At 48.5% G+C, this 24,175-nt stretch overlaps 2 non-coding genes across 2 annotated transcripts; both read left to right on the forward strand.

Moving 5' to 3' along the window:
* Positions 1 to 6,743: 6,743 nt before the first annotated feature.
* Positions 6,744 to 6,815, forward strand: TRNAE-UUC (transfer RNA glutamic acid (anticodon UUC)). Its single transcript has one exon. It is a non-coding gene; the product is annotated as a tRNA-Glu (tRNA).
* A 7-nt stretch (positions 6,816 to 6,822) lies between these two features.
* On the forward strand, positions 6,823 to 6,894 carry TRNAQ-CUG (transfer RNA glutamine (anticodon CUG)). Its single transcript has one exon. It is a non-coding gene; the product is annotated as a tRNA-Gln (tRNA).
* The last annotated feature ends 17,281 nt before the right edge of the window (positions 6,895 to 24,175 follow it).

The following is a 24,175-nucleotide window of genomic DNA, read 5'->3' on the forward strand; positions in this document are numbered from 1 at the left end:
TCTGTTTTGCCATAGCTTTATGTCTTCCGCTGCCCCTTTGCAATCAACTGCTGAATAAATCGTTTTCGAGAATAATGGTTCGCTCCTCGGGCAGGGGACAGGGCGCTAGGGACAAGAGGCTGCGGAAAGGAGGACGGGAAATGCAGCCAATGGTCGTAAAACGATAAACCTGAAGTGGCCGCTGCGGGAGACTGCAAAACATTAGAGAGATTTGCCGTGAATCAGGCAGTTAGGTTCGCGCTACTGCTACGTTATGCAAAAAATAAACGTCTGCAACTAATCCACTGATGCAATCCTATATATTTTAGGCTTCAATTTGAAAGCTTTAGTTATGCAATATACAGCTGCAAGTGCATCGAACATTACCAGGAATTCTGGACAGCGCGCAGCCTGTATCGCTAAGCCTAGTGGCCTATAGCGCTTCACTGGAAGCCACTCGGTCTTTCGGTCTTTCACGTGACGGCAGTCAAGGGAACTATAAGCGCTTGTCCCTAACTCCTAGCAATGGAGGTCGCAAATGGCATGGTTTTCGTTCTTTGTTCTCAGTATAGCCTTTCTCGTAGCCGTTAGAGTGTTCGCTGCAGTCTACTAAACAGAACAGAAGCAGAAGATAAAATATGTTTGCGGCAATAGCGCGTTTGACCTGCTGGATTATGTTTATTCCATCCAGTACCTTTGCGAGTGACAGTGGTGAAGTAAGTGTGAAGTAATAAAGGAACGCGTTTGCAACGATCAAGTATTAACGTTCTTGTTTCTTCGATGGCCTGCGTTGTTACTAAATGCCACGAATATGCTTCTTGATTTTGCATTTCCTTAGCGTATGTGGCTACAAAATAAATGCAGCAATCGTGCGGAATTAAACGACTCAAGGTGAGTTGCAGCACCTCCGAAATTTTTTAGGTGCCATTCTCATCACATGCAGTTACCCGAGAGAGCGCTTCTTCAGGGCAATGCAGATAGAGGGGCTTTTTCGCCAGGCCTCCAAAAGAAATGGCCGCGTTAACATGGTGAGAGAAAAGGGGGTTCGAAAGCGCGCCGCCGAAGTGTGCCCAGCTCATGAGAGAGGAGCGCCATGAGCAAGAGGAGGAGGAAACAAACTATAGACCGTCTCGCGTTTCTCGGCGGCCGACCGCATTTGAGCGGTTGGGGAGTTTCAGCCTGGTTAGGCCCTCCCTGCTCGCTCACCACGCCCCTGAATCAATGCCCCAAGAGAGAGAGGAGGACGCAGTTCTGCGATCCGCTCCTCAAGGGCACACATTTGCGTGCCCTCGAAATCGCCGGTTAGCCGCCAGCGCAGAGCGAATCCTACGAAAGTGAGGGCTGAGGAGGAGGGTCCTTGTGACTCACGTTAACGATATCTCAGCGCTGCACATTGTTCGCAGTCGAGCCTACTTATAACGGCCGCAGTTATAACGAGCACTCGCTTATTACGAACGAGCCACGGTGCGGCCGTCAAAATGTGTATTGGGGCAATGGCACCGTGTCTCAAATACAACGAACAACTGCGGCCCCACTACTCGGTTGTAGCGAACGAGGAGAGGCCGACAGCTCGAACCCGAATTCGATAAACTCGCGCTTGTCGCAAGCGCGGACATTGACGAGCGTCTCTCAACTGCATTGACACCCCCCAGAAAAGAGTGTGGAGGCCCAGAAAAGGAAGAAAAAGGGTGGCATTGAAACTGATAACCGCCGGCCAAGCAAGCCAGAAGGCATACGAGGTAAGTCAGTGCATGCGTGAGTGCTGGCTCGGCAAAATGTCTAAAATAGAACGAGAGTGTGGTGGGTGCTAAACAGGGGCAGCGCTGAAGTACAAACCATTGCGGTTGGTCGGCGATCAACCAACTGCAACTATGTTAGAACTTGCAATACAAGACACGTATGCCGTGTTGGCCCAGCCGGTCACGTATAGCATAAGCCGCCGATCATATCGGCTCTCCACTATGTGCGGTGCCACCACATGCGAGAATACGCTGCGCTATTTGTTAGTAGCTGCATGGACCCACGAACAACAGGTGATAGTCTAAAGCCCGCGTGCATGGTGAAACGAACGCGGACTCGTTGCAACGCGTCGTTGATGCACAACTGGTCGGAGCTGTTATTGCCGACTAGGATGCCTTCACTGGTGCGAATGGTAACGCCTACATCGCACAGCCGTGAACTGACGAAGCCACTAAACGCGAAGTACGAGCACTTCCCGACTGCCGGAATGTGCAGAATGCGATTACGAGCAGTCCGACTTCGCACTAGAGGGCGTGGCGGTTAGTTATATCGCGTCTCCAGACCACTGGCAGCACGGATCTTGGTAAGGAACACGTGACTGTAAAAGAATATACAGAGCACCGTCAGAGGTCACCAGTGAGGAAGCAGGAATTATGACGGCATATACGGGACGTGCATAACTCAATGTTTAATACACGCCAGCTTTGTCTGAATTAGTATTTTCGGCTGTAAAATGGAAAGTCCACTTACTACGAACCTCTGATGGAGCGAACACAATCTGCGCGATCGTTAGGTTTGTTATACAGCTCGACTGCAAATGCCCGCCAAGATGGCCCAGCTCAGTATTAGGGCGCTCGCGCTATTAGTAGCCGCGGCTACTGAGCCGGAGTACCCTGGTTCGAAACCGGCCGCGGCGGCCGCGTTTCGATGGAGGCAAACCGCAAAAGGGACCCATGTGATGTATGAAGTCAGTGCACGTTAAAGATACCCAAGAGGCCGAAATTATTCCGAAGCCCTCCTCTACGGCACCTCTTTCTCTCTTTCTTCTTCCACCCCCACCTTCCTCTCTTCCCTCACGGCGTAGATGAAGTGTCCACCGAGCAGTGAGACAGTTATTGCGCTATTTCCTTTCCTCCTCAAAAACCATTAATCGTTTTATATGCAGGAATGCGCAGTAAGATCATGCAACTGCCGGGTATCACAAAAGCCCTCAAAACAGTTGCAGGGCGGTACTTACCTGCAATATTTTTATTTCATCATCATCAGTTGGTTTCGTCGGCTGCTGTAAAAAGTCCTCTCCTGTTGATCTCAAAATTAAGCATCTGATCCCCCCGACTCCCGTCCAATGCTGCGGTTACCACTCTGTATATATCCTAACTGACCTTCGATTACCTGTTTTCCAGATTCCACCCAAGGCGATTTCCCCTTCATGCTTTCCGGTAAAATATCATCAGCTAATGTTTGCTTGCTAGCGCATGCTGGCGTCTTCCTGCCTCGTTGACGAATGTGTTACCATTTATTACTTTAATTTCCACAGCGCGCTGCACTGTCCTCAATTTAATTTCAACTGCCTTCAATTTTCAGCCCCTTCGATGCGTACTGGCAAGGTACGCCTGTCACAAATATATCTGCTTAATATAACACACACAAACGCACACATGCGCACACGCGCGCGCGCGCGCACACACACACACACACACACACACACACACACACACACACACACACACACACACACACACACACACACACACACACACACACACACACACACACACACACACACACACACACACACACGCGCGCGCGCGCACGCACGCACACACACGCACGCGCGCGCACGCGTCATTCGTATAGTACAAGGGCGTATCTGTGGATTTTTGCTCACTCCCATACTTTCGCAAGAGCAATGAGTTGAAAGGAGCGCTGATTTACTCAGCCAGGCGAAATGTCCAAAATGATTTATTCCCCGGACTGTGACACCGAGACACCGCATGAGAGAATGATGAGAGAATGAAAACCTTTATTGAATGGTTAGGGAGAATTAAGTACAGTTTGGTTGAGTGGAGCCCTCAGCCCAGAGCACCAACTGGCACGCGATATGTCAGCTGCCCGCCCAAGCAGACATTGCAGTTTCTGCAGGTTGGAGTTGGTTCTCCAGAGAGAAGGTTGCATATCGAGGATTAATAAAATCCCTCCATAGTTCGACATTTCATACGCCAGAACTCTACAGGGCACGCAGAACTGCATCTCCGAAATGTTGAAAAATACTATGGTCGAAGTCAAAGAAACGTGAGTATAGGAATTAAATGCGAAGAACTTTGATTACACACGATGTGCTGCGTTTTTTTTTTTTTTTCTGACCAAGAATGTGGCCTGCTTGGTCACATGTACTTTCTGTGAAGGCTCTGCTAGCAACGAGAGTGTTGTTGCTATCTTTGCCCTTTCAAGAAAGCCGAGACCGAATAGTTAACTAGTAATGGTACTTACTGGCAGAAATTGTTGGAGTTTATACAATGTGCTTCACCTAAGACTTTAGAATTAAAAAAAAAAATGGTTTTTGAGTTCGAAGAGTGCTGCTTCCGAGATAGCATTGTCAGCGGTGTAGTACTTTGGAATATAGGCAAGACGTGCTAACTAGCAGGCTGGTTCACTAATATTGAATAGTTAATTTCTTAACTATTACCGATAGGTTCCTTAATTACTGAGAGACGTGTAGCCCACCACAAGTAATATCGATATCAATTTTTAGAATTTCGAAAGTGCGATTACCCTCGGTGCTGTGTCCCAACAAATTTAGGCTACATCGTAGCAAAATACACGCGCTTTCGAGAAGCATGCAGGCAAAGCAACCCCTCAAGCGCACATAACTAGTCGAAATAGCAAAAAATTTTGGGCCGCAGCGCCGAGGGTAACTGCCTTTTCGAAAGCCTAGAAACTGATATTGATATTACTTACGGTGGGCTACACGTCTCTCAGTAATTAAGGAGCCTAAAAGTAATAGTCAAAAAGTTACCTATTCAATATTGGTTAAACAACCTGCTAGTTAGCACGTCTTACCTGTATTCTGATGCGCTACACCGCTGACAATGCTATGCCGAAAAAAACGCTCTCCTAACTCAAAAAACCTATTTTTGAAAATTGTGTAAAGCCTTATGTGAAGCACATTGTATTTGCTTACACAAGGTACTGAACCATGTTTTGTGAGATAGAGAAACACAGCTGAGTGCGGCTCTTGTTTTTTTTTTTTTTTTTTTGACGGAAACTATTTCGCACTCAGACCTGCTATCCTTGAGTGTCAAAATTTTCAGCATAGTTCTTAAAAGCCTCGTCGAATTTAAGAACGCTCGTGACATTTAAACGTTGCTGACCACACCATCACAGAACAACACAGGAAAGGGTAATCGGACAGAAAGGCGCCTTTGTCCTGCTGTGAGTGTAGTCAATGACGATGATGATGATGATTACTGCCCCACCAGCGTTTGCTCCTTAAGAGTGTTTGTTTCACTTAGAATGGTTTCAAACTTCAGGCGATTTAATTATAAGCCTCGATGTCACCTGCAGTCTGTTTCATCAAGTGGTTACGTTAAGGTGATTAGCTGTATGAGACAGCTCACTTAATTCCATTACAGAAAATTTCTTGGCCGCACACGTGAAGGTACAAATATATTCAAGGTAGTTTATTTTCCAACATTGCCTTACTGCGAGATGGCGATAACGCTCATGACCCATTTGATGTTAACGGCTGCAAGCGGCTGGCTTTGACAAAACTAGCAATTTAACACCCCCCCCCCTCCCCCCTCCTACAGGAAGAAAAAAATACGGCCCGATACGAACGTGTTATGTCTGGCTCCAAGAGGGCTATCTCGATGTTCTTTAAAGATCGCTGACAAAGGACGACCTCTGGCATAAACGGCTTCGCTGCCGTAATATGCGGTTGCTTAAAACTCGTCTTTACCTGCTGACCAATAAGGATGATGATGATAATGTTGAATTTTAATGGCACAATTAACGGCAGCTTTGACCAAAGAGCGCCGTGGCACAAGGAATGTTTCTTTACACAGGGTGGGGTCAAAGACCCATTTTCAAGCATTTCACCGTATAGAAGCCGAGTACCAGGCAGGGAAAAGCTTGTACCCATTGTATATCACCGGTGGGTAGCCGGTGGCACAGGGGATCGAACCCAGCACCTCCTGCATGCAAGACGGATGCTCAAACCACTAGGCTACCGCTCTGGTCCAAAGAGGATGCTGTGCACCAACTCTGAACTGGGCGTTTTGGCAAATATTTCATTTGTGGTATTGCGATCCGAGTAGGTGGTTGGGCGACACCATACCCAGTCCTTGCTCGTTCATGACGATGAACCCGTGTAATATGATCCTCCCAAAGAATAAAAAAAAACAAAACAAAGTAAATAAACATGAGAGGAAACCCATGGTATCAGTGCATGCTTGCCCAGACTCACAGCCAACTAAAAACTATAAAAAGAAAATTGCCAAATGCACAAAAAATACATTTTGAGAAAAAAAAAAAGAGGAATTTAGAAGAGGTAATCCATGTCAGCCAAATAAGCTGCGACCGGCACTCTACGTCGCCGCTCAAGACGGTGGCACATGCGTTGTTCTTCAATAGAGACTATCGTTATGTTGCGCCATCGCGGCTTTATTCTGCCGCATTTTCGGCTCTGTGTTGCGCAAGACGCCGGACAATAGCACTGACGATGTGAAAGCTTTTATTTTGAGGCAGAGACTCAAAAAGTTCTTGTCCATGCCGCAGGCATTTGCAAATCGTGCGCCCCCAAGAGAAGTCTCCAACCCGAACGATAGGTGTCTCTACTTTCCGGACGGCGGCGATGGCATTGAATCACCTTTCGCCAGTACCGCCCAAGTGCTGTCCGTTCGATGCTGTCGCATGCTTCTGTTAAATAAACCCAGCGAACTCCTTCAGAGCTCCGTTGAACAGAAATTTGAAGCTTGACACGCTGTCCTTCTACAATTACTTGCTATAGCGACATCGCTACCGTCTCCGGCGTGGTCTAGTGGCTAGGATATCTGGCTTTCACCCAGAAGGCCCGGGTTCGATTCCCGGCGTCGGAATACGTGTGGTCTCATGGTGTAATGGTTAGCACTCTGGACTCTGAATCCAGCGATCCGAGTTCAAATCTCGGTGAGACCTGCATTTTGTTCCTTTACCAAGCAGTGCAAGCCTTTAATTTATTTATTTATTACCAAGCAGTGTCAGCCTTTTATTTATTTATTTATTTATTTATTTATTTATTTATTTATTTCCTAATTTACTAATTTACTAATTTATTTATTTACTAATTTATTTATTTATTTATTTATTTATTTATTTATTCATTCATTCATTCATTCATTCATTCATTCATTCATTCCCTTCTTTCCGAGAGGTACGTCTGGAACAGAGCAGAGGCACGGCCGCTTGATGAAAAGCGCTGCGCTTTGTATCTAGCGGCCGTGGCAGAGGCCTACAATGAATTATGTCCCGTATGAGCATCTGGGATGCTTTGGCTTCTTTAGCTTTTCGGCACATCACGTGCAACGGATTCAAGTCGGTTGGGCCAAAAGGCGGGTTGAGACACTATACACGTGGAACTCACCACATAGGATGATGAGTCTCCGACCACGGCTCCTAAGAGCTCATGAATGCATGACGAAAACAGCACGGATTTTTAGTTAGCTCGAGCACAGTTAAGTAACCACGGATCGCTTATCTTTCACGACCAGGGGCGGCGCCTTGGCCACGAGACGCAGAAATACACAATATTAAAAAAAAAACTTCGCTTTGTGTCCACAGAAGCGCACCGAATTTTCATTTTTACTTCTTCTTTTTTTTTTACACAGTGTACATATACTCTATCTGACCATGCAGTGCGTTGGTTCGAAACCACTGCTGCGGTCCGCATGAGTCATTATTATCGCACACTGTTATCGGTTCGCTGTTACCATATCACCCTCGCGTGGAGGCGATAAGTCCACTAGCGACACGCCTCCTAATTCGCGCTTGGTGGAGGCCACGTGGAGGAAGCGATATACTAGCAGCTGCGCTGCGATAGCTGTTTCTTGTCCGAACATCGGGAAGAGGGGTGGATTGAAGGGGTGAGGGTGAGCCCTTTGACATGAGCACCGGTCGCGAACGCACACCCCGTTATCAATGGGAAGCATACTTCTTGTCAGCAGGGCAAACGTTATCGCATTCAAACATTGCCGCCTTGTGGCTCTGACGCGCTTACGCGTATGAGGTTGTTGACAAAAGTACTCATGTTATTTTCGCAGTATCAGCGCGAAGCGATCAAAAGGCTTCAGCCGCGAGAACGCACGGTCTCGCCGCATTGCGAGTTCTTCGCAGGAGCCCGCAGAGGCTCCGCATGCATTCGCCTTCGCATAAAAGCGCCCCCTATAGAGACTCTTCTTCAGCGCGCGTGTACGCCGCGCTTGGCCCGCCTGTTAACACCGTTTCATTCGACCCCCACCACCTCCGCTGTTTTCGCTTCCGCGCTAGTCCCGCCGTGGCGTCAAGGGGCTAAAAATACGCGGGTGGGAGTGCGTCGCTGCAGCCGCTGCTGTTGCCGCTGGGACGACCACCCCTTCCCGCTTCGATTTGCGCCAGCTCTTCCCGGGCGCTCGCGCAGACAAGCGCGTTATGCACGCGCCGCTTCCCGGCTTTGCCGCCGGATCTCTGGCTCGGGAAATCGGCGGAAGAGCGGATGGTGGGCGCTGGGTGGCAAATCCCGCCGGAGAATTCGGCTTTTTTTTTTAATTCGCAAAGGGACGCACCATGGATACGAGGGATGGCGTGGTTATTGAGTTTGGTTTAATTCCGACCTCCCAAAGATGTGAGTTTTAGTATAGGTTTCAGTACGTGGGCATCTTATTGATTACTCACAGAAATGCTGTCCCTGTGGCCGGAAACATTACTGATGCGATTCGAGATAACATCCCATCAATGACATCAGTGGAACGTATTTGGGCCCTCGAAGTACATAACACCTTAGAAGAGCTCAAGGAGGCGGTTTTAGAAGGTCAAAAAAGCGCCTAACCACAACACAAGCGGGTAGGGATATCCTGACGAGACTGGGACTATACGAAGGCGCTACGAACTAGTGAGAGCAAGTCCCGAATTCCGACACCCTCAGGAGAGAAGATATGTGTAAGCCCGAGATCCAGGCACATGCACCACGAACCGCAGAAGGGTAGAAGGAGAGCCAGAGTCAAAGCACTGGCAAAAAAACTATCAGAAGAACCGGAAGCGGTATACGTGGACATCGGGGCTTATGCCGAGCCAGACAGGTTCGCGAGTGCTGCGGTCGGCAACCAGACGAGTATATAATCATCAGGGCTTCAATCTATTCCAACGATCCTGCTGTAGCGGAATCATTGACCATAGCCATCAGCATCAAAACTCACACTCAACAGGGGAAGTCTTCGCACATAGTGACGGACTCCCAACAAGCCTGCAGGGACTACCTTGCTGGAAAACCTCACGGAAGGGCGAGCACGCTATTAAGTACATTCTTACATAGAATAACATGGTCACCTGGTCACGAAGGCCTAGCTGGAAACGAGGTAGCGAATGATCTAGCCCGAGCTCTCACAAACCGGGCGGATCCCCATCCCTACCTCACCCCACTCCTCGGACCGTATGGTGACAGGCTAGAACACTTTAGGCTAGAAAGAAGACATTTCTCAAAGCGACACAAACAACTGTCCTACTCGGATGCCATTGACTGGAGGAGAATACAAACACATATCCAAGTCTTTACATTTTACGCAATATCAGACCCACACAATACCCAAGTTACTGTCCTTGGTGCGGAGCAAGCCCCACGCTCTACCATACATCTTGGGAACGCCAGGACAAACCGGAGAAAACGTTAATAGTGCCACACCCGACACACGAGCAGTGGGAGGAGGCCCCGACCAGTGACAACAAGGACCAGCAAGCCTGGATCACCCAGCTCCCGCAAGTCAGCTGCCGCCAGCGGAGCCCTGGACTAGGAGCCCCGACCACCCTGCGCCTGCGAATTACTCTACTCTAATGAAAAGTTCTCTCTCCGAAAAAAAGATTTCTCGCCATGCCACCGTCACCACTTAGTTAATCATAAGTCGACTGACTGACAGACATGCAGATTAATTCAAGCTGCATTTATCGCAGGGACCACAGCTCCTAAGCCTAAACTGGCAGGGGTGCTTCTGGGGCGTTTAATAATTGGGAAATGACCATGGCACCGATGATGGGAACGATACTGCAGGAGGAGGAACTGGTATCTGGGAGAAAAATGATCTGAAATTGATAGCTGCGTTCATCAAAACTGCAGTAGACATGCCTTTGCCTTTGCTTGGGAAGGCAACAAGCATTCACCGCCATAGTATCGCTTTTCGCCGTCGTCAATGTCCCGCCCGTGTCTCGGATGAGTGACGTGCCTCAAAGGCTGCATAGGAATCAGTATACCACCGAAATGCATATGATGACTGGCACAAATGTTCAATTCTATGCGCTGCAGCTCATCGCTGCGTGAGTATCATGTCACAATATCAGGCAATGCGACTGCGTATTGTTCATGGATCACGAAGTAGCCCGGGATTTATTTTATAGTTATTGGCTGTGTTGTTCCTTGGGATGACTCTCAATTGGACATGATAGCGGCAACTTGGCGGGAAAGGAAGTTCCAGCCAAGCACTGTTTGGAGAGAGAGAGAGAGAAAGAAAAAGAGCGAAGCTGGAAAGGTAGGTATATGCAAATTTTTAACGCTAATGACATGCGCAAGCCAAGGATCCTTTCAAGGAAGGGTCGCTGCAGTGGCTCAGTGGGTATGGTGCTCGGCTGCTGACCCGAAAGACGCGGGTTCGATCCCGGCCGCGGCGGTCGAATTTCGATGGAGGCGAAATTCTAGAGGCCCGTGTACTGTGCGATGTCAGTGCACGTTAAAGGACCCCAGGAGGTCGAAATTTCCGGAGCACTTCACTACGGCGTCCCTCATAGCCTGAGTCGCTTTGGGACGTTAAATCCTATAAAACCAAACCTTTCAGGGAATAAAGAAGGGATTAAGCGCTCTACCGCATACGAAGCCGCTTTCAGTGCAAAATATCCGGTTGTAATATTAGTGGCTATAAAAGGCAAAAATGGCTCGGGATCGACTGTATGCGCTTTGGTCGCAATTTCGTTGTTTTCCAGCGTAGTGCAAAATGAATTTCAGCCCAACGGGAAAAGTGCATGTGGCTCTGTAATATAGGCATCGTTTGCCGAAAATTGAGCCAGCGTTATCACACGACCACGTGTATTACAGGGAACGAAGAACCTAGCCGGCTTTCTGCACAAAGCAAAAACTGCAATATGCAAGCCTGAAATAAATAAATCATTTCATTTCACCACATTTTCAGAATGTGTCTCTCATCATCGGCTGTGTGTGCCTGATTGTTGGGTCTGGTTGGCCGGCCTCTGTGTGAAACCTCCACTTGACAACCGTGGCAAGTGGTAAGTGGTGATTAGGGCATTCTCCTCTTTCCGACTGCTACCTGCCGCGGCTGGTAAGTGGAGAGAGAGAGTAATCCTCCTTTCCCTTGTAGGGGAGAGCAGGGAAAGTCCGGGCTAAGAATGACTACGCAAAAATGAATACAAGAAGCGATTAAGAATATATAAATGGAATAAGAATAGAATCAGAATGGCAAGAGATTGGAAATGGAACTGAATTAGAATAGATTGGCGGTGTGAAAAAAAAAAAATGCCATCCCATTTCCTCCGCATCAATCCAACTGATCGCCCCTAATTTTTACTCCCATCTCAATTACTGCAGTTTACTCTGGACCGGAACATCACCACAAAATCTGCAGAAGCTATATCCCTTGACGAAAAATGGGCTTAGGATTCTTTAACAACACTGTTGTTGTTCATGTCGCACTAATATCAATCTTAACTATTGGATGAGCAAGTGCCCTTCGCATAAGATTCTGCGACCTGCATGCAACGGGTGAAATTATGAAGTTGATTGATTAATTAATTTAATTAGTCAATTGATAAATGTTTCTATCCAGAACTGCTGGGTATGTGCGCAGCAGCAGCCGCCACATGCTTATGACAAAGCTGCCAGCGGCGGCTTTGCAGCAAGGACCATGAATGCGGGCGGCCAAGGCGAAGCATCGTGCTCTGTATTAACGCTGCACATATGCGGGTGGCCACCGAGGACCAACGCTCTGAGGATGCTGCCCGCTGACGCGCAGCTCGACAAGGTCCTCAAGTCCGTGCCAGAACATTTCTCACACCATAAAGCACCCGCTGTAACCCTCTCACAAACACACTCGTCGCCACTCATGCGTGGTATATAGCGTCATTCGAAGCGAATGCAACAACTGCAGAAGCACACAATGGACTAGCTAGCCCTGATCATACGCATTACCCCGTGTGCATTCGCCATTTCATTTCTTCTTTTCTCTTTTTTTTTTTTTTCAATGGGGACCTCTATGGGTACGTCAACTACATTTTCGTGCCCATCGGGACCATGGCTGGAGCGGGAGCGCTGCCGAGAGGCGGCGGTGTTGTTAGGGGAATTCAGAATAGGGTGACCATATGGCTTAGGGGGATAGGGGAACAACGGGGAGCTAGTGCGCATGCGCAGAGCACTAACACTCCTTAGGTTAGCGCTCCGAGCATGCGCACTGCATTCCGCTATTACCCTATCCCCCTGAACGATATGGCCACCCTATTCTAAATATCGCTGTTGTTATTGAAGGAAGAACGAAGAGGAAAGTGTACTGGGTCCGGCTGGGGCACAATCCCCGCCGGGTGCCGATAGAGGAGGTTGAAAGAGATGTGAGAGGAAAGATTGAAAGAAATAACGGGCGTCGTAGCAACCGCGCCCTCCGAAGCGACCCCGACGGCGGCGTTTGCGGAACCCAGGCTGCGCAGAGCGAGCAGGCATGTCGCTCTCGCTCTCACGAGAACTGACTGCTTTTACTCGTGGTGATACTCATGTGTGAGCATGAGAGCGAGAAGGACATACCTCTTTGCTCGGTGTATAGCCCCGATACCGGCAGATGCCGTTTACACGGTCGCTATGTCGTCAAACCTTTGATAAAGATTGTACGTACACGCACACATTATCGCAGAAGGATAGACATTTGGGTAGATTAGTGGATCTACCAGCGCGAGAGACAGAGACGTCCCTTACACATCCCTGCCTTTCGCGCTGGTAGATCCACTAAGACACCATATTATCGCGAGTTTTGTACTGCCACGAATTTCTTTTGCACTTACTCTATAAATAGCACCATTTATTGCTTATAGCCACTGGATCACGCCCTTATCGTTTCCTGTTCACCATGCGTAATAAATTGAGGCATGGTTTGGTTTGGTTTATGGTGTTTAACGTTCCAAAGCAACTGAGGCTATGAGAGACGCCGTAGTGAAGGGCTCCGGAAATTTCGACCACCTGGGGTTCTTTAACGTGCACTGACATCGCACAGTACACGGGCCTCTAGAATTTCTCCTCCAAAGAAATTCAACCGCCGCGGCCGGGATCGAACCCGCGTCTTTCGGGTCAGCAGCCGAGCACCATAACCACTAAGCCACCGCGGCGGCAAATTGAGGCATGGGGATACATAATTTCTCAGTACGGCTCAATGCATTGCGATCATGCGAGGAAAAATACTGAAAAAACGGTTTTTGAGAACGGAAATGACAACTCTCTCCCATCTCGGCGGACACCTGAATCGCTCTGTCAAGGGATATAGGAAGGAGTGAAAGGTTTAGGTTTAAGGCCGTTTAACGTCCCAAAGCGATTCAGGATATATGAGGGACGCCGTAGTGAAGGGCTCCGGACATTTCGACCACCTGGGGTTCTTTAACGTGCACTGACATCGCACAGTACACGGGCCTTTGGATTTTCGCCTTCATCGAAATTCGACCGCCCCGGCCGGGATCGAACCCGCGTCTTTCGAGTCAGCAGTCGCGTGTCATAACCACTGAGGCACCGCTGTGGCTTGGGAGCGAAAGATGACATGAAAAAAGAGGTTCTTTATAGTGGAGGGCTCCGAAATAATTTCGACCACATGGGGATCCTTAACGTGCACTGACATCGCACAGCACACGGGCGCCTTTTGCGCTTCTCCGTCGAAACGCGGACGCCGCGGCCGGGTTCGAACCCGGGAACTCCGGCTCAGTGCCCGAGTGCCTTAACCACTGAGCCGCCGCGGCGGGTGCATGCGATGCGCTAATGTATATAAATATATATATACGAGCGCGTTATCTGGGAAGTTCAAAGCGATGTATTTATTAGGTATGCCCAGCCGACCGCAACGTTCTGATCGCGACGAGTGCCGAAGGGAGTATGCATCGACGTCGCAGTGGCCGCCATTTTGTTGTACATATAGCGCAGAAAAGACGGCGCGCGCACTACTTGGTTTATCGCCGCCTGCTCGCTGCATTGATGAAGTTGTGCGGTGTACAACGAAATGGCGACCGAGACGTCACATGAATACACCCATACGCGTACGAGATCTCTGACGGCATGTGTCTTTGCATACTTTGCGGGCAGGAGTACGTCTAAAAATTCACGGGCGATCAGTACGATTGATGATAAGGTGTATGCGCTATCATATGGGGCCCGATTCCTTGAACGCACTGACCCGTGGCGCGCTCTTTCCGCAGCCATGCAAACTAGAGCGTGCGCCAGAGATTTTCGAAGCATTCTGCGCACACGCAGCTAGAGGCTGTCAATTTAACACGCCGGGAGGAAGGCTGGTTTCCGTGTTTTCAAATTCTTTGAAATCATTAGGGATATTGTACAACTTGTTTAAGTGTGATGTCAAGTTGGATCAAGCGTTTGATCAAGTGCCATCAAGCGTAGGCTTCAAATGCACCACGCGTTCGAACGGCTGGCACGTGCAAGTGGCTGCGTGCTCTTGCGTTTGGACTGTATACCGCGCACGGATGAAGGTGGATGAAGAAGACTATTTAAGCACATTGCGAGAGGCTGATCCCCGCCGTGAGTATGTGCCATCAAGCCCGAGGACATCATCATCATCACCATAAGCATGCCAGTTTAAAAGGCGGCGAAAATGGCTACGAACTAGCGCCTGTGTTAACGAATGTTTCTGAGAAGGCTTTTACCGTGGAACTGCTTCCACCTTCATTTTTGTGGTCCCATAGAGTACTCATACCTAAAATAAATGACCTAGCTAAGCTAAGGCAAGTTAAATCCTACTGTTCGATTTGTCTCACAGATGTAGATTAAACAATTTTTACGAAGGCATTGGACAGAGAGCTAGAGAGTGTGATGAAAGAAATTGTAGGTAGTCATCGGACTTGAGGTATCAAAGGACGCAGTATCGTCGTTCAGAAAGCACGCTGTGTTCTGGAGGCTTGCAATGCTACATGTAGGTAGCACATGTCGGAATGCTACAAGTAGACTTGGGAAAAAGCTCTTGACCGCGTACGTCACAACATTATTCTTTCCATGCTAGACCACGTTAACTTTGGAACGATTATTCGCGATAGAGTGGAAATGGCTTATAGCGGTTGTACAACACGCCTTAGTGTGGATAGAAAAGTTGGAAACCGAATCCAGGTCGAACGGTCTGTGCACCGAGGGTGCCCTCTTTCCTCTTTCGACCGCACAGGAAAGAAGTTCGTGCCCTGGTACGTGCACGCCGGTGATGTTGCTGTTTTCTGTAAAAATTTTGAAAGGATCTGGGAACGGCCAAAAAAGTAAACGTTTTCTGCGAGGCAAGTGGCAGCGCGGTGAATCGGAGAAAGTGCTTGGGACTTTGGCACAGTGAATGACCTAAGGTCCAGAGTGTTTTCGCCAATACATCGTGGACCACAGCCCCACCCAAGGGCTTAGGTGTCCGTCTTGAATACTATATTGACAGTGAACCCTACTGGCGAAGAATGGCTTCTGAATAAAAAGAGAAAACAGAAGGATTTAATGGACTAAACCTGTCAGTGTTGGACGCGACACAGCTTGCAATCTTTCCTTGGTCAGCAAACTGTGGCATGTAATGCAGGTCCTACATTTTTCTCGTCCGAATGTGCAAAAGCTGCACAGAGTGTTTGCAGCGTTTGTGCGGGGTTTTTCTTGCGGGCGGACTGAGCCGAACCACCCTCTTTCAGCGAAAGCTACATTGGCCACGAACTTGGGATTTCGCTGTGGCGGTGCTCCGAGGAGGCACAGAGACCGACCTTGAGCCGTTGCCTAGCAACCGCCGCAGCTGGCGGACGCCGCGCGCTCGCCGCGCCATCTGGCATGACGTCACAGCGCACGCCTCGCCGCGGAGCCGGCGCCGCCGTTTGGTATGACGTCACACCGCTTGCCTCGTCGTTGCGCTCACTTTCGCTACGTATATCCTGGCATAGCCGAGTTAAGCCACTGCGAGTTTTTTCAGCGGGTCCGCGATGGAGGTTTTTGATTACGCCTTTTGTTTTTCCGACAGTATAATCAAACGGCACCACTCCTGGAGCACTGGTGGAGCGGTTAAAGCGGTGCCACCGGTGGAACTTGAGCGATCCAGCTTGTCCCGAGCAACATCGCGTGACCAATCATTAGTTTAACCGCCACCTGTCACGTTGCATGAGGGCGCCATCTTTTATGGGTACCATCGAGCGGTAAAGCACGCACAACACACAGAAGGGTTTTCGCTCAACTGGGCAAGTAAGGCTTCCGTCTTAATAGCTTTACGAAGATCTCTGCGAGTCATTCTTCGCTCCACCATCGCATAGAAACCATGTATAGTGTAGGTCCAAGGCAAGTTATTTTTAAAAATGGTTAAGAGAATGAGGATTCCTCCTGCAGTCAAAACCTTTCCTTTACCTTTACTCAGCGGCACTTGGCCCGTAAAAACGTGACTGCAGGAAAACGGATTATTTGTGCCTAGGGGAGTCCACTGCTTTCTGTGTAAAAAAGATGAAGCGACTGAGGGTGTTTTCTTGGACTGCTGGGGCACGATTTATTTTATTTTTTCGGAACGTCCTCCAAAGGACTCTTAAGATTTTCCGCTTGACCTCAACGGCATCAGATACGCCTCGACTGAAAACAAGGATGGTGTGCCTTGCGACCTTATGGTAGCTTTGGGACTGCATGGTATATGAAGGAGCAGGATGGCGGTGCATCATGCATATCTCGACGTACGGCCACTTAGAGAGTATTTTAAGGAAGTAATTGCAAGATATGTCCAAATAATCAAACTTGAGGATACGCACCTGATTGCCTCCCGTTCATTGAAACCTTAAGGACAATTAGGGAATTTCAGCCTTTCTAGGTCAGTCACAGGTTGACTGGCGGTTCTTGTGTACATATTGTATACGATTTTGTTGGCGATCATAAAAAAAAGTGTCGATGTTGTAGTGGTATAAAGTAGCGGCAAGCGAAGCTGATTTGCTCTCGCCGCCGCAGATTCCGCTCGAGCACATACGTATATGGTAATCTTTTTTTCCTGCATACTTCTCCACGCTTTGTGCGACAAGCGTCGTACGGCGAGTTTTCGCTTATATAAGCGTTATAATGCTAACTCATTAATAAATAAACAGTTTCGAGTTACATACTCACCTTGCTTGCGCCGACCCGAATTTGGTAGACCTGATAAACATGTACGTATGATGCGTACGAAAGTACAACAGTTAGTCTGAAAGCAAAAAAAAAAAAGCGCAGGGAAACATTGTCGTCTTTTTATAGTTATTTGGGAGTGAAATGACCGAATACATAAACTTTTTGCATGCATGGGAGATAATTTGATAAAGTGGGAGGGGGCCGAACCCACGATCTCCGCGTGACGCATGCAGCGCGTTTCCCGAACTGACCTACAGCGGCGGCTGTGCCCCTCTATCTTTTGAAGGTACAGCCTTTGTCAAAAGTTTGGAGCCCAGGGGGTTTTCTTTTGAGCCACACTGTGCCGTTCTTAATGGATCTCTAGCGCTCCAAATTTCCTGGACATAAGAAGATTTCTGGTACTGCCTCCTGCAACAGGTAGGACTTCCATGAATGCTCCTGGAGTCCCAATTTAAAGCTTGGAAGTGAACCCCCTGGGCTCTAAACTTTTGACAAAGACTGTACATACCTATATGTTCAGCTGATGGCAGCTTAACCTTGAGAGTTACTTGAGGACACACTCTAAACAAGAATACACCTATATGGGAGTAGAAAGGGAGTAAGCCGTCCTCTGTCGCACTCCCTTTTATCTTAAGCTCAACCGCATGGAAACAGAGCGAGTGAACGCCATGATTCGTCTAGCAACTAAGGCAGCCTTAAACTTACCCCGCAGCACTAGCACAGCCAAGCTTCTTGAACTAGGCATGCATAACACCTTTCAGGAACTAGTAGACGCGCACCTCCAGACACAGTATCTGAGACTTGCCGCGAGCGCAACTGGCAGGCATATCCTCGCTTCCCTTCGCATCAACATTCCCGCTAATCAGACATCCCTTATAGCTATTCCTCGACGCATTCATACCCCCCTCGTTGTGCAACCCCTTCCCCGGAACGTTCATCCCCAGTACCACATCCCTCGCCGCATGACTCGCGCTAAGGCCCTACACAAGTATTATGGACAAGCCCAGGACGCCATTTGGGTAGACGCCACGTGCACAACTCATGAAGCTGTAGCTGTTGGTTACAATCCAGCCCTAGCACAGCCCCTCACACACCGCCTTCCCTCGGGCTGTACGCCTGAGGAGGCAGAGGAAACCGTCATCGCCCTAGCCCTTGTACATTCCAATGCAAACTACATCTTTAGCGATTCCAAAACGGCTCTGTTCAACTTCGCGAGAGGCAGGATTCACGCCCCTGCTTGGGAGTTGTTGAACACCCCCACCAAAAACTTACCACGCAGGGTAGAGCTCCAGTGGGTGCCGGCTCACTCTGGGAATCCAGGAAACGAGGCTGCCGATAAATTGGCCCGAGGTTTGATTTGCCGGGCTCAGGACGGCCTCGATCCAGGTTTCTCGAGAGAACGGGCGCACACCTTTGCAGAGCTCACGAAAATGCCCCGCTTGGACCGTCGGACTTACCCTCCTCCACACCCCTCCCTTACCCATTCCCAACAGATCCTCTGGAGACGCCTCCAGACCCGCTCTCTCTCATCCCCTCAGCTGCTATCCCACTACTGTGGCACCTCCCCTGCATACACCCTGTGCGGCGACCCTCACGCCACACTCTCCCACATCCTTTTCGGCTGCCCTGCTGATCCTCCCCCGCAGGGACAGCCCACGTTATCAAGTTGGGAGGACTGGGAGGTCGTGCTCTCGTCTCCGGAGCCGCCATCGCAGCTTGCTGCGGTGCTTCGGGGTGCCGACGTCATGGACAAACACCACATGAACGTTCCGACGTAGAGTGGGACCGTGCGGTGGTCCAGGGACCCAACGGGGGTCGAAACACACTTGCCGTAATAAAGTTTTTCTCTCTCTCTCTCCCTTTTATAAATGGGAGTGTGATGGGGGAGAGATTACTCCATTTTTACTCTTTTCTGTTTGTAGTGCGCTCCGCAGCACCACACCCAACCATACATTTTGTACCGCTAGTAGTGCCACGTAAAACGGGGTCGGAGGTGGGAAGAAGGAGCTGTGCAAAAACACTTCTGTGCTGCTTGTGGGATCACGAGAAATTGGAATTCGCAAGTGGGAGCGCTGAGGGTCGCGCCAGGATATGCAGGAAGCCAAATGTATTCGAAGGCGAGGGAATCACGAGGATGTATTACTGTTATTACCGACAGCTCAAGTGAAGATCAGACATCTTGGCGCAAAACTTTCAGCGCATGAACTTTGCACAATTAGACATAATGGTGCAATAAAGTTACAGCAGCGTCAGAAAATGCGAAAAGCGGGGTCATAGTATAAACAGCTCAAAATCTGCGAATTCTTATAGTAATTACCGCGGTTCTGGTCCCAACGACTGAGTCCTTGGAGGGAATCAATTAGAGAAAAGCAGATTAACTGACAATGCCCTTAAGAGTACGTATTTTCTTCGCACCGCACAAGACAGACAGACTTTGACGCGCGTAAATTGCACACTGGGCCATGGCAGCGTATAATTAAAGAAAAGAAAATAAATGCGCCCCCCCTCCAACCACCCCCTTTTTTCTGTACCGAGAGCTGCTTTCGCTCGTTACAGCGTTTGGCCATGCGAAACAACCAATCAGAGCGTGGCTTTATAACCTTCACGTGCAGAAAGTATATGAACCCGATAATCATATTTCCCCCGCCGCGCACTCAAGCATGCAAGCACTTCCTGTGCGGCGGCGGCGCGCTTGAAACGCTTCGCGGCTTCGCTCGCCGCCGTCGACAGTCGCGCCCTCTGCAGACGCAGCGCCGACTCATAAGTATTCACGGCGCGCTCTCTAAATGCGCCGAGATGCGCTCGTAATTACAGCCGACGTCATTCAACAAGTGTCGTCCCCTTGCTCGGCTATATACGGTGTATATACGCGCTGTGCATTGCATACTGCGAGCGATGTTTCCATGGTTTAGTTATGCGCTACGACATTCTGAGTGCGTTTACGTTCGTGCCAGCACGTAACTCGGCAGCAGACGTCAGACCTGACGCTCGCCGTTCCTACAGACAAGTGTTTGAATGCCAAGCGGCGAAAGAGCGTATACAGGCAAGCAACCTGGTCTCTCCGTATACAAGAGTCAAGGTCCGTCCGCCTGCGCGCTTACAGGACCGACTATGGCGATGAGTGAGCTTCTGCTGCGCGAAACTGGCACGCAGGAAATTGAGAGAATGTGTACTGGGCCGCTAACTATACTCGCGAACCTGGTTCCATTAAAAGGAATCTTCTAGGTATAAACAGGAGATGCATCGCGGTGCATGGCGTTGTGGCACGCTGTATATAGTATATGCTTGGGTGCTTTGTCCTGCGTATACAAGTAGGAAAAAAAAAAAGAGGAAATGCAAACTACATCGCGTTGACGCTCCCATTTCTTAACATCTAAAGCTAGCAACACTTCGGAATTGCTATGGCGCTTATATGACACGGGCACGCCTTATGTAGGCCCGCGCAAGACCCCGATGTTGCGTATACGTACAGTGGTGGGTGAATGGTGTATGTATACTCTTGAAGCGTTGTCTGATGTCTGAAGAAGCCACATAGCGGCTTTGAGAGAAAAAATGTGCTCATTGTTCAGAGATTCGAACCACTTAACCGCTTGCTCAGATACGAGCATTCTGACAATCAAACCATGCACACCGCACGGTTTTTTTTTTTTTTTTCGAATATATATCTCGTATTTTTACAAGACACAGCGCATTAGGCTGAGGCAGTGGCTCAGAGGAACTCGTATGGCATATGAAATGCAATGACACGCGTTTTCGGAAGCTGCACGTGGGCTATGGATAAACGGTACGTAGCGAAGAGTTCCGTGTTAATTTAGACCACCTGGTGTTCTTTGCAGCGACATCGCAGAGCACATGGGCTTCTTTTGCATTTCGTTTCCATCAAAACGCGGCCTCAGCGGTCGGAATTTCATCCTGCTCAGCTAGGTAGCCGAATGCTGTAACACCTGATCTATAACTCCCTGATCTATAAATCCCTTGAGTGAATGGGTGAAGGAACTGAAAGAAGGATGAAAGAAGGCAGGTGTATGTCACTCATACAATATACCGGGTGTTTCACCTAAGACTTTCTGCAATTTTTAAAAATAAGCTATTTTGAATTAGATGCGCGCTTTTTCTGGCATAGAAATGCCAGTTGTGTAGTGCATCATAATGCAGCTAAGACGTGCTAACTAGCAGGCTTGTTAACCAATATTTAATAGTTAACTTTTAAACTATTACCGTTGGGCTCCTTAATTATTGAGAGGCATGTAGCCCACCGTAAGTAATGTCCATATCCGTTTTTAGATTTTCGAGAACGCGATTATCCTCGGCGCTGTGGCCCAACAAATTTTGGCTATTTCGACGAATTAGGTTCACTGGAGAGGTTGCTTTGCCTGCAAGCTTCTCAAACCGCATGTATTTTGGCGCGATGTAGGCGAAATTTGTTGGGCCACAGCGCCGAGGATAATCGCGTTCTCGAAATTCTAAAAACGGATATGGACATTACTTTCGATGGGCTACATGCCTCTCAATAATTAGGGAGCCCAAAGGTAATAGTTTAAAAGTTAACTATTAAATATTGGTTAACAAGCCTGCTAGTTAGCACGTCTTAGCTGCATTATGATGTACTACACCACTGACAATGATATGCCAGAAAAAGCGCGCATCTAATTCAAATAACTTATTTTTAAAAATTGCAGAAAGTCTTAGGTGAAACACCCGGTATGTGTACATAGTCCGCAGAAAGTGCCCTCGAAGCGGTGCACGCGGGCTCGCGCTTTCTTTTGCGAAGCGTGAAGAAAAAAAAAACACGCTGGCCTGAACCTCGGCAGGAAACATACAGGGTTTCATATAAGCCATGTTCTTGAGCAGTAGCAGGCGTTTCGTTTCGCTGTGCCGTGCCCAATTGGCTTGTCCTTACCGGGCTCGAGTCGTCAACCTGTGGGCGGTGCTGTATGAAACGTATACAGCTGGCCCCGCTTACATCGCGATTTCACTGTCGCATAATGATAGTGAACAGCAGGTGTCTTGACTAGAGATGTAAAATTTCAAGAAATTTTGAATGGCATGAAAGAAACCATTTTTTTTATTCAGGGTTTTTTTTTCATGAAAAATTGGAAATTTTGCAAAACATGTCAAAAACAGATTTATTTGCAACAGCACAACGATCAATAATAATGCTCCGAAGTTCAGTCGAATATGCAGTTATAGATGTCATATTGCGAAACGAACTTCTTGTTCTATTACATCGAGAAGATAAATAATGATTTGCACTTCTGGCGAATATGGAGATATAAATATCATATTTGTGGAACGAACTTCTTGTTCTATTGCACCGAGAAAGGGAAGATGAAAACTGATCTATAAGTCACGCCATATCAGACTCAGAGTCACTGTCGCTGGATGCGGCACTGCGCGCAGCAGCATGGATTGAAGTTGTGTCCACCGCTAGGTTCGACAGCACATACACAAGCTTTCGAGCGCGTTCCCCTGAAAGCCTGTTGCGAATCCTTGTTCGCACGTTTTCGAAATGTGACCAGTTTCGTTCGCAGCTGGCGGTTGATTGTGGTATCTGCAGCAGTCGGCAAGCCAGGGGAGTTAGCGACTGGGTCTGCAAAGGCCTTGCCACCAGGTAGATGGGGCGACGTGCTTCGCTGTGTCCCAGACCCCTGTCCTGGATCAGATTCCTGCGGGTGTCCTGTACTCTGCTACGTTGGAAATCAAGAACCTAGGCTTGCATTTGGCTAAAACCGCTTACGTGCACAGCAGCCTATGTTATTTATGCCGTGTGTGTCGCGCTGTAGAATTTGCAGCCATTTTGTTCTACTTCAGCCGTGAGTGCAAGTATTAGTGTGTTTTTAAGTCAAGCCTGGATCTTATATGTGACCTGGCCTTCAACCCGCGTACTCGCAGCACGAACGTTTTAAAAGCACTACCTGGTACCGGCGATGACGACTGCTCTCCAGTCGTTCAACGATGCACACTGCAATGGTTTTCAAAGCAAAAACAAAAACCTAAACTAAAAGCAAGCAATCATAAAACCTTGAAAATGCATTGTGAAATTTTCGATGTTTCTTTCCATTTTTGCTCGTCTGAAAAAAACGAAAAAAAAAACGTTTTTTTTCCTCCAAAATTGGAGTGTTTTTTTCAGGCCTTCACATCTCTAGTCTTGACTGCGTCACCACATTCGCCTTTGTCGCTTTCATGTCACCGCGCCGTCGCACTTGGGTTGCGAATAGTCCGGAGAAATGGGGAAGCCGATGGGCGATGGTTCTGGAAGTTGCTTTTTATGTTTATCCGTCGCGGTCAACATATCTGCATGCTTAACGCTTGTAAAAGTGTACCAGAAGTTGTTGAGATTGCCGCTCCGTGGTTGAGTGTTGTGCGCGCAGAGTGCAAAGAGACAACCGCCTACGAAGAGCTGCACGTCGTCTCATCACACACTTGCACACATCTCATCACTCTACACACTCTCTCTCCTCACACCTCTGTCAAAATAAAAGTCTTTCCAACAACAACCACACCCACTATCAATAAGAAGACATGTTTAATTCCCCCAAAGAAGGGGAGGGAGGGAGGGAAAGGAAGAGGAGCGGAGAATAAGCAGGAGAAGGTACTGGGTTTGCTACCTTGCACTGCGTGAAAGGGATGGAGGTATAAAAGGGAAGGACAAGAAAGAAATAAGTTAGAAATGAAAAGTATGAAGTGAGTTTGCGTGTGAATAACGCCGAAGCGTTCAGCACTTGCGGCGAGCAAGAGATTTCTTACCGGGAGGACACGGTTTTCCGATGCATGCATGCAAACGAAGGAGAGTACTCATTACCGGCCGTACTCACCTATGGGGCAGAAACGTGGAGGCTAACAACGAGGGTTCAGCTTAAGTTAAGGACAACGCAGCGAGCTATGGAAATAAAAATG

The sequence above is a fragment of the Amblyomma mixtum genome, chromosome 5 (genome assembly GCF_055824585.1).
Source record: "Amblyomma mixtum isolate Tamu chromosome 5, ASM5582458v1, whole genome shotgun sequence".
NCBI classification, from domain to species: domain Eukaryota; kingdom Metazoa; phylum Arthropoda; class Arachnida; order Ixodida; family Ixodidae; genus Amblyomma; species Amblyomma mixtum.